This window comes from Hydra viridissima, unplaced genomic scaffold, assembly GCF_058129835.1.
Source record: "Hydra viridissima isolate aposymbiotic clone 2 unplaced genomic scaffold, HvirCarnegie_v1 scaffold_15, whole genome shotgun sequence".
Lineage (NCBI taxonomy): Eukaryota > Metazoa > Cnidaria > Hydrozoa > Anthoathecata > Hydridae > Hydra > Hydra viridissima.
Window position 1 is genome coordinate 5,449,192 of NW_028324314.1, and position 13,287 is coordinate 5,462,478.

Here is a 13,287-nt window from a genome sequence, read left to right on the forward strand (position 1 = left end):
GATTTTGTGTGAACGTGTTGCAGCTGATAAAATGAAGGAGTTAGAAAATTTTACTACGCTTAATGACATGTCTACTGTACATTTCCTAAAATCGATGTCTACTGTACATTTTGTATCTGGTGATTACAAATAAATTGTTTGTAGATCTTAAATAATTGTTTGAAAATTAATTTTTTGTTTTTCTCAAATTATTTTGAATTTTCATATTTATTGATCAGCATGTTTAGTTTTACTATGCGGTTCTTTGTGAAACTTGTAACTTGTAACTTTGTGAAACTTGTTTTTATTGCGAAAACATTTAATTAAATTAAAACGTTTTAATTAAATTTGGAATTTTCCGCCAGAAATTTCCGAAACTCACATGGAACCTTCCCACTTAACTAATTCATCTTTCAGTGTAGGCCGGGGGCCAATGCTATAAACATAAAAAACGAAGTTTTTTCCGTAAAACACGAAGTTTTTACCGTAAAAAGCGAAGAAAAAAAAAGTCGATTGCTATAAACATTCTAAAAACTCCGTTTTTAAGATAAAAACTTCGCTATTAAATCCAATGCTATAAACGAACAAGGGAATCGCCTTTTCAGATAAAAAATGCGTTTTTTCGAAAAAAAACTTCAGATAGATTTTTGATCTCAATTTTAGATATTTTCTTCGTGATTTTTGGCGGCCATTGTTGGAACAACGTTAGCGCTTCAAAATCATTGAACATTCTTTGTTTGTGTTTTTATGAAGATATTTTATAGATAAAACTTAAAAGGATTTTGGTAACTTCATAATAAACTAATTACTTAAAATCTGCATTTAATCGATTATTCAGTTCCTTGTTGTGCTTCGTTAACAATGCATGCATGAATTTATAATTCCATACTTATTTATGAAGGTTTTCGATAGTAATTTTGGTTAAACAAATTTTTCATAGTGTTTGACTAAAGAAAAGTATAAATAGTCGATAAATATGCCATATAATACACAAATACACAACAAAATAATACACAACAAAATAAAATGCTGTTTAAAGAACTTAAAATGTTACTAGCAATAAAAATCAGAGAAAACAAAGAGGTTCTTCTTGGGAAGCTTAGTATGTTTTAATTAGCAAACTATTTAAATAAAAATATGTATTGCTACATTATATTTTATATATATGTATATATGTATATATATATATATATATATATATATATATATATATATATATATATATATATATATATATATATATATATTTACAAATGTTATAGTATAAGTATGTAATATATAGTATATATTAACATAATATAAGTATGTAATCAATCAATCATATTTCTAAATAAAGATTTTACATTCAAGTTTATATACAAATAGTTATAAACTAATGTAAAGTAAACTACTAACAGTGCTAATGATATATAACAAGGGTAATAATAATGGCAATTTAATCATTCTATTCAAAAACAGCAGAGATATATTACAGTATATAAAATTAACAATGATAACATGATGTAATGTATAGTATATATCAATTTTATATATATATATATATATATATATATATATATATATATATATATATATATACTTCCAATAGTTTTATTAACTTAATACACTAACATTGAAAATAGCTTCTCCAACACTGTATAATACGATAAATTGTGTTGGTAAAGATTCCATGACAGTCTCTAAGAACATGAAAAAAAACATTTGTGCCAATAAAATGAAGAAATACCATTATTTGGAGAAGTACTGAAATGCTTTTATTTGCGCTTAGTGTAATGTTGCAAATCATATTTAAGCCTAGTTTCTAAAAAATCTAATACAGCTTTTGGGACTCGATACTGCTCTCGAAAAACGTTGTCAGAAACATCTTCGTTAAAAAAGCGACCATTTAACTAAAATGATATTGAAAAACAAAACAAAAATATAATTTCTGCGCCTATTTAGTATGATTTCTGATTTTGTTCGATAAAAAATCATTAAAAAAATATATATATATAGTAATTTTAAGTAATGTTTTAAACACCAACCTCTCGAGGCAATCGGTGGCGAAGCTCATTTTCTTCAACTTCGAAATCTAAGTCTTCATCCGAAAAAATTAAATCCATGTTCCTACTTTAATTTTAAACAATTTTTTTAAACACCAAATACTAGAATGTAAAAATATTCATTTAAATAGAATAGACAGCACAGCATACTTAATGACTAATAAAATTTATTAAGTAGGCCTACTAAATAAAATTTACAATAAAAATTACTATTATATTACTACTACAGCGGTGGCCAAAAATTAAAGACCACTCATTTTTTTTTCAAAATTTATTTTTAACCTTAGTATAATTTTATTTTGGAAAAAGGTATCAAAAAAAGAAAAACATTTTTAGAAAGAATTTTTATTGTATTTTATATTTATTATAAAAGAATTTATAATTTTTTTACAAAATAATGTTAAAAAATTAAAAAACTGACTAGTAAAAAATATAAATGGGAAAAAAAATTGGACAAAATTTTAAGACCATTTTCAAAAATATTACAAAAAGCAGTAAAAAAATAATTTAGAAACGTGTTGTTCCTCCATTTGTTTTCAAGCACTCTTGTACTCGTTCTGGCATTGAATTCATTAAAGTTTTGATTACTTCATCAGGCACATTTTTCAAATGATGAGAGATAGAAGATTTCAAATCTTCCAAATTGTAAAGTTGTTCTTTACCAAGCTTTTGATCAAGCCATGACCATAAATTCTCTATTGGATTCAAGTCTGGACTATTGGCAGGCCATGGAAGCACTTGAATTTTATTAGAATTGAACCAATCGCTAACAACATGCGCTTTATGACACGACGCATTATCTTGCTGGAAAATAAATCCATCTTGCAACTGCCATAAATCAATGCTAGGAATAAGCGAGTTTTCCAAAATTTCGATGTACCTTTCTTTGTTGAGTCTACCATCGAATAAATGAAAAACGCCAACTCCATAGGCACTCATACAGGCCCAAATGCCTATTGAACCACTGCCTTGTTTTGTTCGTTTCAAAATGCATGATTCATCGAACCGTTCGCTTGGAAGTCTACGCAACATTACGCGACCTTTTCTGTTGTCTACCTCAACGTTCATTTCATCACTAAAGACCACACGGCTCCACTGATCTATTGACCAATTTTTATGTAGTTTGCACCACTCTTTCCTGGCAAATTTTTGTTTTTTATTTAAGCGTGGTTTTTTTGCAGCAGCACGCCATAAATAATTTAAATTGTGGAGGACCCTTCGCACAGTTCTAGGGCTTGCTTTCAGACCATTTGACAGTGTCCATTTCGTAGACAAGTCTGTAGTTGATGCTCGTCTGTTTTCTTTCATTAATCTCACTAACGAGCGAACATCACGGTCATTTGAAATTTTATTGCGTCCAGTCCTATGACGATCATTAATTGACTGGGTCTCTTTGTATCGTTGAATTATGTTAATAATGCAAGAGTGAGACCTTCCGAGCTTTTCTGCTATTTGTCTGATGCTATAGCCTTCTTCTTTTAATACAAGAGCCGCGTATCTGTCTTTTTCTTCGATCTTTGCACGCATTTTTGCAATATTTTTATATACTTATTACAATTCAAAAAATAAATGTTTATTTGATATCGAAACTCAGGTTTCGACATTTTATTTTATAGCCAACGTAGTAAGCAATTAAGACAGTTAAAAAAAAATAATGGATTATTATTTTTAATAAGTGCAAATTAAAGATTTGAAAGTGGTCGTTAAATTTTGTCCAACTTATTTAAAGAAGATTTATAAGTACTCATCAGTTTTTTAATAAGTTAAACGCTATTTAATTAAAATTAGATTAAAAAAATTATACCACTTTAATCCGTATGTTTTAATTAACAAGATATTAAAAAAAAAAATTTAATATGTCAATTAGAATCTTCTTAATTTTAATTGAAAGATTAAGAAACCAACTAAAAAATGAGTGGTCTTTAACTTTTGGCCACTGCTGTATATATTACGGATAAAAAAAGTTCGTGAATTTTAGTGACGTATGCGTTTTATGCTTTATAGCAATGGCCGAAAAAAATACAAACAGCGATAAATTCTTCGTGACTACGAACTTTTTTTCGTACGTGAAAAATTTCGTTTTTACGAAAGATTTTTTTTCTCGAAAAAAACTTCGAATTGTTTATAGCATTGGCCCCAGGTCTATATGCGCATAGAAGTTATAGAGATTTTTGAGTCTTTTTTTACTAATTTTGTAACTTTTGTAATTAAATTACTTTTTCAGTTTTAAAAAGCAATGGCATTAGCTACAGGTAAACTCGAGTAGATGTAGGTGTTGTATGATTCACTCTAACCCACGGAAGTTAAGAAACGACAAGTTATTATACGCAAGCACAGTAGTAACTTAAAAGAATTCAAATTTTTGTTACGGTCTGTAGCAACGAATTTTTTTAGTTTGTTGACTGATTATTTATATATGTTTCCATACAAATCAACATTTTAAGTTGTTTCTAAAACTGAAACATAATAAGCATTTCTCAGTTGCATAAGAAAATGATTCAAATAAGATAAAAATTATATCAAAAAATTTAAATTTGCTCTTTTCAAAGTAAATTAACATTCTTGAATATGCTGATTTGTTTACACTTTTAAAAACGCATAATCTAATTATCTGAGCGTAGAAATTATAATTATTTTTTTTAAATTTAGATGAATTTATATAGCATTTAACAACTTTAACAGATCTTAACACTCAGTTTCTTCTTCTTGTAAATAGACACACACACACACACACATACATACATACATCATACATACATATATACATACATACATACATACATACATACATACATACATACATACATACATACATACATACATACATACATACATACATACATACATACATACATACATACATACATACATACATACATACATCATACATACATACATACATACATACATACATACATACATACATACATACATACATACATACATACATACATACATACATACATACATACATACATACATACATCATACATACATACATACATACATACATACATACATACATACATACATACATACATACATACATACATACATACATACATACATACATACATACATACATACATACATACATACATACATACATACATACATACATACATACATACATACATACATACATACACCATACATACATACATTTATACATCAATTAGGATCAAAATCAAACTGAACCTAAGGTTCAGTTGGATTTGAGCTCTAAACCATTAAACATTGGTTTAATCAGATGTCACCTCAACTGCAGTGATGATCAAACAATTTTGGTCCAATTATATTTGATAATTTTGACATATCCAAGACTTTGGGATGTAATGATATATAAAAAAGGGTTGTAATTTTTTTACTATGATAGTAATAACTATGATACAATCAAAAATAGCTGTATTTTTTCTATAAAAGAATAATTACAAAATAACAAAAAACTGCTGTTTTAAATAAACATATCCTTAACTTGCACATTGATCTGAATATCAGGCTTTTATTACTTTTACAGTATACCCAATATTGTAAATCATCACATTTGTAATAGACAATATTAATTACTTAAACTTAAATTATAGTCACATTTAGGTAACTTTTAACTTTAGAAATTATAATTTAACATACAAACACAACTTATCTAAGTCCTAACATATTTTTAAGATCTAACATATTTTATTTGACGATAGCAATAATACACTTATTAATTCAAGTGTAAGCTAATTAATTCAAGTGTAATTTTGTAAGCTAAACAAACCAACTTGTTATTTTCACATTTAACCAAAACATGACTGACTGCTATATGCTATATAGTATACCTATATAATATAGATAACACAGTAACACTACTTTTTTTTTTCTGTTGAAAATAGACAAACTTGAAAAACACCAAACAATGTTTCGAATAAGCCTCGTAAAACTGTAAAACGTTTTCTTAATCCAGCAGCATTTTAATTTCAAATTAAATTTGAATACATAAAATTGGTTTTGCGATCAGCTACACTTTGATCAATTCATGATTTGTATACGCTTACTAAGTTCAGACTTGAGATTAAAGTAGATGCAGACTGTTCTTATTTTAGCTGCTAAAATGATCTTCTAAAAATATTGTAAATTTTTCATTTGCATTAACATACCATATGTCATATAACTATTTAAAATAATTACTTCTAAACAAAATCAAATGTGGCAAGTGAAACTTTGTGTTAAAACTTAAACAGATTTATATCTCAGGAATAGATGGAAAATAATGCAATTACTGTCTTCTTATTAACAACTTTTACCATCAGATCTGCCATTTGTAGTGAAATCACATTTTGACAAGGCGCATAATTTCATGCAATAAAATCACTGATCTCAAAATATAACTGGATAGCGTATTCAATTGCCTTTTTCAAAAAAATTTGAAGCCAAAATTGGCCTCCCAAGATGGCGGCGATCGGAGCTCCTAGCGGTGATCGATGTACATTTTATAAGGCTTTTTACAGAAATATTAAAGAAAATAAATAGAGTTTTGAAAGAAAAACTAGACTATGAAACAAAGTGTTATGAATACGTTAAAAAAAGAGAATACTACTGCTTTACAATAATAACAGAACTATATTTCATTGTAACCCTTATATATATCTCATCAGTTCACAAATCAACAAGTACCCGTTTTTCACTCCTCACTCTCGGTCCGTACCGGAACAATCCCGACACACCGCACTTCGACACTCCACCGGAATCCGGATTACACAGTTACAACAATCCTCCACCCATAAATCATTCATACTGTTCTAAATATGCTGGTTTACGACAGGTTCGACCTGACCTTCGGCTTTTTGTAGAAATGGGCTCAGAAGATGACTCAGATTGTTCACAAGGTCTTTCGGGACCAACGTTTTCACTTTCAAACTGTTCACATACTCTGTTGGGATTAGTATCCTTGTTAATCGGTTCACATTCATCATACATGCCATCACTAGGAACTGATGTTTCGGTTGTTTCAGGTATTTGATTGTTCAACAAAGGACTATTCATGCCCTCTGCTGTTTTAACTAAAGGTTTGATGCAATCTTTCACGTGACGTTTTATAATCTGATCTATATGTCTAATCTGGATACGACCATCCGATGTCATCACTTTATAGTTAACCTTTCCCACTGCCGATACAATAATGGCTGAGATCCACTTCTCCCCCCCCAATATAATTCCTTACATAAACAAGGTCTTCGGGTTGAAAGAATCGACTTTTATTACTGAAAATACCTGGAAGTTGTTTTTCCTTGATCTTGGTGATGGCCTCAGGTAGTAGCATCGACAATGGATTTCTTAATCTTCTACCTAATAAAAGTTCAGCTGGAGAAACTCCAGTTGTAGAATGTGGCGTTAAGCGATATTTAAAAAGAAAGCGACACAATTGCATCTCAACATCACTCTCTTGAAAAGTTTTTAAAGAGTTCTTAAACGTTTGAACCATTCGTTCTGCTTGACCATTTGAGGCTGGATGATACGGTGCTGCATAGACTGGTTTGATATTATTTGAAGACAAAAACTGTTTATATTCTTCACTTGAAAACCCAGATCCATTATCACTAACAATAACCCTAGGTATACCATGGGTTGAAAACAATCTCCTGAGTACCCTAACCGTTGTTTTGGCTTCAGTGCTTTTCACATTTTCCACTTCAATCCATTTTGAGAAACTGTCAACTACTACTAGGAATATTTTCCCATTTATTGGACCTGCATGATCAATATGTAACCTCTCCCATGGTCTACTTGGATATTCCCACGGATGTGACTCAGTTAATGGACACTTCTGATTTCTTTGACAGGTCTCACAATTTTTTACTTTGTTCTCAATTTCGGAATCGATTCCGGGCCACCAGACATAACTTCTAGCTAAAGCTTTCATTTTACTCACTCCTGGATGAACATCATGTAACTCTTCCAATACTGTTTCTCGTAACACTCTAGGCACCACTACTCTTTGCCCCCACAACAAACAACCTCCCTCTGTTGACAACTCAGAAAACCTAGATGTATATGGTTTCAGCTCCATTTTACTATCTTCCATCATTAATCTTCCATCTAACACTTTATTTAGAACCACTCCTAATATGGGATCCTTGTATGTGGCTATCCTCAACTGTTTCTCTGTAATAGGGGTTCTTACTAGCTCCATCATAGCCACATCCATGGTCTTTAATCGTGACTTTTCCCTCGATGCATCTAATGGTAAACGGCTTAAACCATCTGCCGCTGCATTCCTTTCACCAGGACAATATAGTAGTTTATAATCATATGCTGACAGTAGCAGGGCCCAGCGTAATATTCTTGCAGCAGCTCTTGTAGGAAGTTCCTTATTTTCTGAAAATAGCCCCAGCAGAGGTTTATGGTCAGTGTACAAAGTAAACTTGTGCCCATATAAAAACTGATGAAATTTTTTTACTGCAAAAACTAAAGCTAATCCTTCCTTTTCAATTTGGGCATAATTTCGTTCAGCCATACTTAATGTTCTTGAAGCAAAGCTAACAGGTTTTTTACTACCATCCTCCTGCTTTTGGCTCAGAACAGCTCCCACACCATGTGGACTGGCATCACAGTGAACTATGATTTTTTTTGATGGATCAAAGTGGGCTAACAATGGTGCGTTGCATAATAAAGTTTTAACTTTTTGAAAAGCTTCCTCGCTATTTTTACTCCATTTCCAAAATACATTCTTCCTCAACAAATTATGGAGCGGTTCTGTAATGAAAGCCATCCTAAGTAAGTAGGCATTGTAATAGTTAGCCATGCCTAAAAATGCTCTTAACTCTTTGACATTAGTGGGTCGAGGAACATCCTTGACTGCTTCCGCATTTTGTGGTGTTGGTCTGCAACCTTCTTGGCTGATTATAAAACCACAGAATACCACTTCAGGTTGCATGAAAGAGCACTTAGATACTTTTAGAGTTAGTCCTGATTCCTTTAATATTCTTAATACAGATTCTAAATTGCTTAAATGCTCTTTGTCAGTTTTTCCAGAAATGAGTATATCATCCACTCGTACTTTCACAAATGGTAACCTGCCCAACCTTCTATCCATTTCTCTTTGAAAGATCCCAGTTGCACTATGAACACCAAACTGAAGACGAGTCGGCTGATATAAACCTTGATGCGTATTTATTGTTAGAAGTTCTTGTGAGGCTTCATCTAATTGAAGTTGCTGATATGCCTGGGACAAGTCGAGCTTGGTATATTTCTGCCCTCCTGCAATAGTGGCTAACTGATCAGTAGTGTTTGGTATTGGATAGGTATCTAGAGGGGCAGCTTGATTTATTGTAACTTTATAATCCCCACATATACGCAACGGACCCAAAGGATCTTTTGAATTCTTTAGAACAGGCACTATGGGTGCTGCCCATTTTGAATACTGGACTCTTTTCCAAACCCCTTGGTCTTCCAAGCGATCAAGCTCTTGTTCAATCCTAGTCCTCAAAGCATACGGTACTGGTCTTGGTTTAAAAAACTTTGGTTGTGCATCTTTACGTATGGGTATGTGACATTTAAAATCTTTTAGGCATCCTAAATTATCATTAAACACTTCTGGAAATTTTGCTACTAATGCTTCTACCCTCGAATCAAACCCATTGCAAACATTAACATTTCTCATTCCTTTACACAATTCCATCCATTCTAGGTTCAGTATCTGAATCCAATCTCTTCCCATTAATGTGGGAACATTTCCTTTAACTACAGTTATAGGTAAACTGCAAGATTGTCCTTTATAATCTACTTCAACAAACCCTATTCCTTCTGGTCTAACAAGTTCTCCTGTATAAGTCTTTAACATTACTTCAGACCTTCTTAGTCTTTCATTATTTCCTTTTATTCTTCTATAAGCTGAAACACCTATTACAGAAACAGCAGCCCCTGTGTCAACTTCCATTCCAACCTCTTTACCATTGATTTTTACATTAACCATAACTGGTCCATTCACCCTCTCAGATTCCTCACCTATTGAATACAAGGCTAAAAAATCACTTTTATTTTCATCTGCATCAGCAGTGTTTCCTTTGGTTAATCCCTCATAAACTTCAATTTGTTTCACTCCTAATTTCTTCTCCTTCCTACCATCAAATTCTTTTTTTTCTGATCGACATCTTCTTTTAATATGTCCAATTCTGCTACATGCGTGGCACTTTGAGTTGCGAAAATGGCAATTGTTTGCCAGGTGACCTGTGTAGCCACATCGAAAACATTCTCTATTTTCATCAAGTTTTTTCCAAGTATCCATCTTGTGTACTTCATCTTGTTCGATAGGGCCTTCTTTAGTACCATGAATAGCCTTAGCATCTCTATATGCTGCTTCATATGCTCTTGCTGTGTCTAGTGCTGTCTTCAATGTTAAATTTTTGATGGTTAATAACTTTTGCTGAACATTTTCATTGTTTAATCCACATACAAACCTATCTCTTAAGTAATCATTTAGTTTCTCACTAAATTCACAATACTCTGATAGTCTGCGTAACTCCATGATATATTCATTTATTGATTCCGCCTCTTTCCTATCTCGTTTATAAAATTGGAATCGTTGTGCAATAAAGTTTGGGGTAGGTTTTAAGTGATTCCTCATAAGCATTATTATCTGAGTAAAAGTTTTATTCTTAGTGTCATTTTCGCACAAACTACGAATAATTTTGTATGCAGGTCCTCCGACAGTTGATAAAAACACTGCTTTTTGTAGTTCTGCATCTTTAATAGTATTGGCCAGTAAATAATTTTCAAACCGTTCTATGTATTCAATAAAATCATCCTTTTCTAAATCTAAACTCGATATATTAGCCAAATGCATCATTTTCACTTCGTCGCCAATTGTTATGAATACGTTAAAAAAAGAGAATACTACTGCTTTACAATAATAACAGAACTATATTTCATTGTAACCCTTATATCTCATCAGTTCACAAATCAACAAGTACCCGTTTTTCACTCCTCACTCTCGGTCCGTACCGGAACAATCCCGACACACCGCACTTCGACACTCCACCGGAATCCGGATTACACAGTTACAACACAAAGTTTTAATGACTTTAAAGAAATGAAATGATTTCTAAAAAAATCATACAACTAAAGTAATTATTTTGATACTAAGGTACAAAATATTCGATACTTTACGATTAAATAATATTTATGCACAATCTATGTACCTTTTAGTTCTTAGTTACCCAATGCAGTGTGCTAGAAGGTTAATAACATGACTGTATGGTAAGCGGCAGTGGTGTCTACTTAAAGTTTTGACAAATTTTATATTTTCAATTTTTGTAGCAAGATACCAGATATGTACATGCTGCATGAACTATTAGCTGAGTGCTGTGAGTACACACAACTCAGGGGTTCCTTCTAGGATTATTTAATACATATATGTAATTAATAGATATAGTATTTAATAAAAAATATTAAGTACAAAGTATTATTTATTAATATGTTATTTTACTTATATATTATTCTTTGTAATATTTCAGCTCTCAATAATTGAGTCAATTGTTTTTAACTTGTTATTCAAAACAAATCATTAAGGGAATGTTTTGATTACATAAATTTTGTATGTTATCAAACATTATCAACATTATGTATCTTATCAAAAAATTTATGATACGTAAATTTACAATAAACTATCTGCATTAAATGTTGGAATGGATTAGTACTTTCTTATCATTTTAAACAAACCAGTTTTTTAAAATTCAAAGACAGAGGAGGGTTAATTAAACCAACTAAAAGTGTTGCTTTGTTGTATCATATGCGAAGAAACTGAAAGATGTTTCCAAAGGTTGCTTGCCTCAATAAATGGCAACCTTCCAAATGAAATAGAAATTCAAAATGCCATTTCTGGTGCTGTTTTGAGATCAGTTGATTACTAAAAAATATTTAATGAACAAACATCTCATATGTTTGACTCAGCTATAACTGATAACCATTTATTTGCACTGATTAAGCTTATTTCAGAAAACTATGCAAATATATATCTTTATCACCTGGGTAAAAAACAAACTGCCAAAATAACTGGAAAAAAAGCTTAGAAAGCAATTAACAAAACTTATCCTATTCAAAAACCAATCAAAAATATTTTTATGATATATATATATATATATATATATATATATATATATATATATATATATATATATATATATATATATATATATATATAATATAACTCTAGAAGGAACCTCTGAGTTGTGTGTAATCACAGCGCTCAGCTAATAGTTCATGCAGCATTTATAATTTTTTAGTCCCTATCTGATGAACTAATGCCTAAAAAACATTTTATCTTAAAAATAAAATCAGCTGCCTACCATGCTGTTGTGTTATTAACCTTCTAGCACACAGCATTGGGTAGTTAAGAACTAAAAGGTACATAAATTATATAACAAATGCTAACTATTTGAAACTTGAGATTTCTGCACAAGCAAACAAATACTTTTTCTTTACTTTTATTAAACAAACTAAATTAAATTAAAATTAAAATTTGTACTTAGTTTTACTGAGAATTTTTATTTTATCATATCTATTCTAAAAAACGAAAATCTGAAAGTTAATATAGAGCAACTTATTGTAAGAATATGTTTTGTTAAATAAAGAAATATTTATATTTGAAATTTTTGTAAATATGTAATATTCCGTTATTTTTATGAATAAAATCTTATGTTAAACAAAAAAAAATAGATTTTTATTAGAAAATTATATATTTATCAATATTTGAGCTTAAGATATAAAACTTGATTATCATCAGTTTCATAATTTTCATATCACCATTCCTTAATTCCGCCGCCATCTTGGGAGGCCAAAACTGGCTTCAAAAAATTTTTTGGTATACGCTATCCCAGGGGTGGGGAACCTGCGGCCCCCAGACACTCTTTGTGCGGCCCCGAAGCGTAAAAATAAGAACTTAAATTTTTTTAAAAATATTTTAGAAAATAAAGTGAAATTTAAAAAATTACTTTATTTTTACATTTTAGTAGGGTTCGGAAAATGTGACTGCGAAGATCTGCGCAGACGAAAATATTTCAGTATCCGAAAATCTCTCTTTGACAACAAGAAGGATCCATTGGAAATTTGGAAAACTGCAGTTGAGTATCCAAAACTCCGTCGAATTGCCAGGCGTCTTCTGAGCTGCTTTGGTTCAACCTACTGCTTTGAATCTACGTTTTCACACATGACATTTATCAAGTCTTGTTTAAGATCACAGTTGACCGATGAGCATCTGGAAGACCAGCTGAAGCTTAAAACTACGAAG